This window comes from Urocitellus parryii, chromosome 12 (assembly GCF_045843805.1).
Source record: "Urocitellus parryii isolate mUroPar1 chromosome 12, mUroPar1.hap1, whole genome shotgun sequence".
NCBI lineage: Eukaryota > Metazoa > Chordata > Mammalia > Rodentia > Sciuridae > Urocitellus > Urocitellus parryii.
Genome location: NC_135542.1, coordinates 58,210,717 through 58,216,686, shown reverse-complemented (window position 1 = coordinate 58,216,686; position 5,970 = coordinate 58,210,717).

Genomic DNA, 5,970 nt, shown 5'->3' with positions numbered 1-5,970 from the left:
AAACAGACAGAGGAGAAGGAAATAAGCTCCCTATAGAGAAAGAATGAATAACAGTTCACATTCATTTTCCCAAATGCCATATGCGCTGCGGATTTGGCCTGCAATCTGGAGCTAAGGCTATAATGGCCCCTGCTGGGTAAAACATCCGTAAGAACAGACATTTGTTGGTGCACAACTGAGGAATGCAGACACTTGGCACTCACAGATCATATCCTGAAATAACATTGAGGGTGTTTTAGAAATATCTTGGCAACTCTTCAGCATTATGCAAATAGCAGTTCCAGCCTTTGGAATTATGTTATCACTCAGGAGTGGCCACATGATTTCTTTTTCTTTTCTTTTTTCTCTTTGTTGTGCTGGGATCAAACTTTGCACATGTTTGGAGAGCACTCTACCACTGAGCTACACTCCAGCCCAGATTTTTTTAAGAACCCCTCTATGCCTTTCTCTTGTGGTTTTTATTATGAAAGTGTTTCCAATTTGTGATTAAAGGTAAGGAGAAAGAGATTAGGATGTTAATTGATACTATATAATGAAAAATAAATTGGTGTGTAATCATTCATCCTCAAAATTTCCTGTTTCCTGAATTCAGCCCACCATGGATATTTCCCACTCACATACATGAATTCATATTTGCTCATACAGACATATGTATATTCTATACACATACATAATTACATACAATACATATGTGTACATACTAGATATACATATATAACTTTAGATATTATATTTAAAGAGATTTCTATGACACATTTTATTTCTGTATCTGGTAGACTTGACTATTTGTATAGATAGAGTACTGTGAGTTTGGGGAGGGATTGTGCTGGATGAGAATTCCTTGCTATTGTACAGTGAATACTCACAAAATACCAAAAGACATGCACATCTTAGTGTGCAAGCTTTCTTCTTTTTTATTATGGCTCTTAAGTCCATATGAAAACATAACTGCACTACGGAGAGTTGTTTATCATACATTAAATGCCTCATATGTCAACCACCTAAGATACAGAGGGATGTCACAGACAAGTGATTTTCATGGTGTGGCCCCTTTCAAGAAACCAAAAAGTGAGAACTAATTTCACAATCACATTAATTACATTATTTTAATATCAATGAGTTTTCTATTGAATACAGACTATGTGATATTTTAACAAACTAGACTGAAGTGTCTGTGTCTTTCCTCTTCCCTTCTTTCTCCTTCTCATCTCATGCAAGGCAAGAGTCATGCTCACCTGGGACTCTTATTTAATTCTGGAGTGCTACAGGGACATAGTGGAGCCCATTGAAATGCAGAATTCCTCTAGATTGGTTCTTCAGCTCTGTCTCCAACACAACAATGGAGTCAGGGGCTCAGGAAAGAAACACTTTCTAGGAATGATATATCCTACAGTCTAAGGGCTTCATTTTGACTCTTAGAAAACTAAATGTGAGGTTTTAAGTCCAGGAGAGTCAGATTCCTTAATGGAAAACATGGTACAATGTTTCATTAGTAACCCCTATAGTTTCATAACAAGTTTTTTATAAAAACGGCTAAACAAGCATGGCTTTTAACACAAATGCAATGGTCAGATTTTGCCAGAGACCAGGAGAGTCAATAAAGTGAGAAATCTGGATGTTATGCTGAAATTATTGCAAGCTAAGGGAAACTTCCAGGAGAGAATTCAGGGTAACACTGGGACCACAGGGAAATGGAGAAATAAAATAATGTTAAGCAAACACCATTCTTCTTGGATTTTGGTAATACTCCCTTGTGAGTTTACACATGTCTAAATGTGTTTGTAAATGGTTCTGAAATTGTATGTCTAATCTAATAGATGGATAACGGGCAGAGACGTATTTATAAATTGGCTCTCGGAGGCTACCACTAACATATTATAGGGCTCCGTGGCAATGATGTGTCCTCTCTAAATTTCAGCATTATCTTTGAAATAAAACAAAACTATTCATCTTAACTAGCTCCTAGAATGATCATAAGTACCAGATTAGAAATAGAGAAATGCTGCCTGTGCTTTAAGGCACTGAATAACTGCAAGATGCCATCATAACCTCCCCATCACTCTTCACCAGGAGCACATTCCAAGTTTAATGTCATTACTTTATTGAATATTTTCTTGCTGGAAGTTACTACATGCAGTTACATTAGGGTTTTGAAATTTTATTTTAGATCTTTATTTAGTGATTATGGGGTGCTTCAAAAGCCACAGAAATGGCAATTCTCACTTAAATGATGAAATAATTTACAGAATGACATTCTACAACATCACCTTCTCTACCACAAATTTGTTTTTCCCTTAATGGATATTGAAGTGATTCACTCATAGTTGCTTTAAGAGTCGTTAAAAGTATTTATTGAGGTATATCTCATATTGTAAAGTACTTATACTTTAACTAAATGTAATTTTTTTCATACTATTCAGCTGTATACCACCACTCAGATCAAGGTTTAATGCTCTCGGAAGGCACAGGGTTCTTTTCTGTCCTTTTCTAGTTTCTAGCTTCAAATGTGAAGACTAATTAAAGAGAATTGATTTAAAATAACAAATTCACTTATGATTAAAAATATTCTTATTTACATACATTAGATAACTTTGATTAGAAATCCTGTGTGAAACTTGCCAATCAGCAAAACTACTCAACAATCTTCAGTAATCAGTACTGTTCTAGATGCACTTATCTCTCTCCTATCTCTATGTATATACCTATTGATCTATCCAGTTAAAAAGAAAATAGCATTTAGCAAACAGAATGTGGAAAGAGTAACAAGACTGACACATAGGAAAACAAAAGAGTGATACATTTTTACATCCTAATAGGTAAACAAATACCTTTGGGTATATTCAGTTGCCAGTACTTAAGTGCCAAAATTATTTTAAGTAACAGTAGGTTTTTTTCAGAGAGGATAGCTATAAATAAAAGGAAACAACCTTTCACTCATGAAAGGGTGAAAGTTGCATTGAGATTAGAAAGTTTGGTCAAATTTGGGATACAGAGAATAGAATATTCAAGAGTAATGGAAAATAAAATTAAGGAAGTCATTTGAGTTAATTAAATAGCATAAATGATATATTAAATATAAATAACTTGGCTGAAGCAAAACAGATATTCTGAGAATTCCTGAAAATTAATGGTGATAAGGTTCAAACACCTTCAATACGACCTTTGAAGTAAGGCAGGAATATTGAGTGATGGCAAACTGAGAGTTATTGAAGGATTTTGAAATGAGGAGTGATAGTATCTGAGCTGTTTGAGAAGGCTAGATGTGCAGAGGCCAGAGCAGAGGTCTTTGAAGGGATTCGGCTTTGAAATTGGTGTGCAGGTGAGAAACTAATGTGACTCCATTTTTTAGAAACCAGCCTCTACCTCAGAGCAAAGCCTGTCCAAGGAAGGGGGCATGACCCTTGTCCTTGGAAAAATCCACAGAGGACTCCTAAGCACATACCTACCCTGCTGAGTTGTTTGTCTAAAAATAACAGGAGAAATCTGTTGTGCCAGGTGTCCCTGACTCAGTCAGGCTAGGTGAGGACCCATAGTAACCAACCCCTCTAGCAACCACCAATCAGCATGAGACAGGGAAAATACCTGGGATGCCAGATGACCCCCAGTAGTTTATGGTGGTTGATACCATGTTGGGAAACCATGTAGTCTAGCACGTACACCCCTCATGGCCTAAACCAATCAGTTCAAAGGAATCCCCCTCTTGCACTAACCAATCACCCCTACCCAACTTGTTCCCACCAGTGAATGTGCTAATCAATGTTAAGAGTTGTTGTTTGATTTTTCCCGCGATATGGAGTGATTTGCTGTGTGATGTTGTGATGCATAGAGTTATCCCCCAAACCTATAAAATCTCACTGAACAAAGGACCAGGACTCACTCCCTGGGACCGCTGTGTCAGGAACGGTTGTGAGTCCAGGCTGGAGCTTGCAATAAAGACTCTTGTGTGATTGTATGGGATTCGGCTCCTGGAGGTCTATTGGGGTCCCAACAAATCTGGCATAACACAGGCAAATGAACAGAAAGAAGGGCATGAAAGAAAAAAATCAGCAGAGTGACATGGACATAGACACTATCATCAAGGAGACAACAGAATTGAAGGTAATGTTTACCTATTGCAGTTGACTGGAATCAAGGGTTCTCTCAGAGAAAGAGAATATGGGGAGGTGAGCTTGTCTTGAAGAAGAAAGGGCTAAGCTGTGTGAACACAAACTTGCTCATCTAGATATTCCTCCATAATTTTGAAGTCAGTACCAGAGTTCCTCTGTGAGAAAAAAACTAGAGGTATTATTTGCCAATTATCAGAAGATGAGCTATTGCTCTTGAGTCTTGGGTGACACTAGCACATAGTTTATCAGTAAGTCATCTGGGTAAAAGCTTCTCGTGAATAACAGAGAAGTTCAGAAACCAGACTTTTAAAGTGAACAAGAAAGGGGTCCCCAAGCCAAGGTGCTCCCAAAGAAGACATCTGTTCTGATCTTTGGGACAATTTGTTCCATGTTCTTCTTCATTTTCCTTGTTATGGGGAAGTGTCAAAGACTAAAGCATGTAGTATACCAAAGGGGAGAAAAAGCACCCATTTAGGTCAGTTTGCCTCTGGTTATATCAGGATGAAAAAGAGGAGCAAACACAGAAAGGAATATAGGGCTAAGAAATTTCTCAGTCCAGAAACTCCTGACTTGAATAACAACATTAAATAATTGAGTATGTTAAGCAATAATAAAAAAATGGTTGAAAATACAAGAAACTCCTTGGAGTACACTGTTAAAGAACAGAAATTACTATTGTAATTAATATAACAATAACAATAGTAGTTGAAAGAAGTTAATATATTAACACACTCACATATATGTGTTAATATATACGCAAGACACTCTTCTAGAATTGCACAGGAAGTCAGTTCTCCTGACAATGCTGTGATGAGGCATTGTTATTCTAATTTTTTTTTATTGGTCGTTCATAACATTACATAGTTCTTAATACATCATATTACACGGTTTGATTCAAGTGGATTATGAACTCCCGCTTTTACCCCATATACAGATTGCTGTATCACATCAGTTACCCTTCCATTGATTGACATATTGCCTTTCTAGTGTCTGATGTATTCTGCTGTCTGTCCTATTCTCTACCATCCCCCCTCCCCTCCCCTCCCCTCCCCTCCCCTTTTCTCTCTCTACCCCTTCTACTGTAAATCATTTCTTCCATTTGTATTATCTTGTCTTACCCCTCCTTTCCTCTTATATGACATTTTGTATAACCCTGAGGATCGCCTTCCATTTCCATGCAATTTCCCTTCTCACTCCCTTTCCCTCCCACCTCTCATCCCTGTTTAATGTAAATCTTCTTCTCAAGCTCTTCGTCCCTACCCTGTCCTTGTTTACTCCCCTTATATCAAAGGAGTCATTTGGTATTTGTTTTTTAAAGATTGACTAGCTTCACTTAGCATAATCTGCTCTAATGCCATCCATTTCCCTCCAAATTCTATGATTTTGTCATTTTTTAATGCAGTATAATACTCCATAGTATATAAATGCCACATTTTTTTTATCCATTCATCTATTGAAGGGCATCTAGGCTGGTTCCACAGTCTTGCTATCATGAATTGAGCTGCTATGAACATCGATGTAGCAGTGTCCCTGTAGCATGCTCTTGTTAGGGCTTTAGGGAATAGACCGAGAAGGGGAATAGCTGGGTCAAATGGTGGTTCCATTCCCAGCTTTCCAAGAAATCTCCATACTGCTTTCCAAATTGGCTGCACCAATTTGCAGTCCCACCAGCAATGAACAAGAGTGCCCTTTTCCCCGCATCCTCTCCAGCACTTATTGTTGTTTGACTTCCTAATGGCTGCCAGTCTTACTGGAGTGAGATGGTATCTTAGGGTAGTTTTGATTTGCATTTCTCTGACTGCTAGCGATGGTGAGCATTTTTTCATGTACTTGTTGATTGATTGTATGTCCTCCTCTGAGAAGT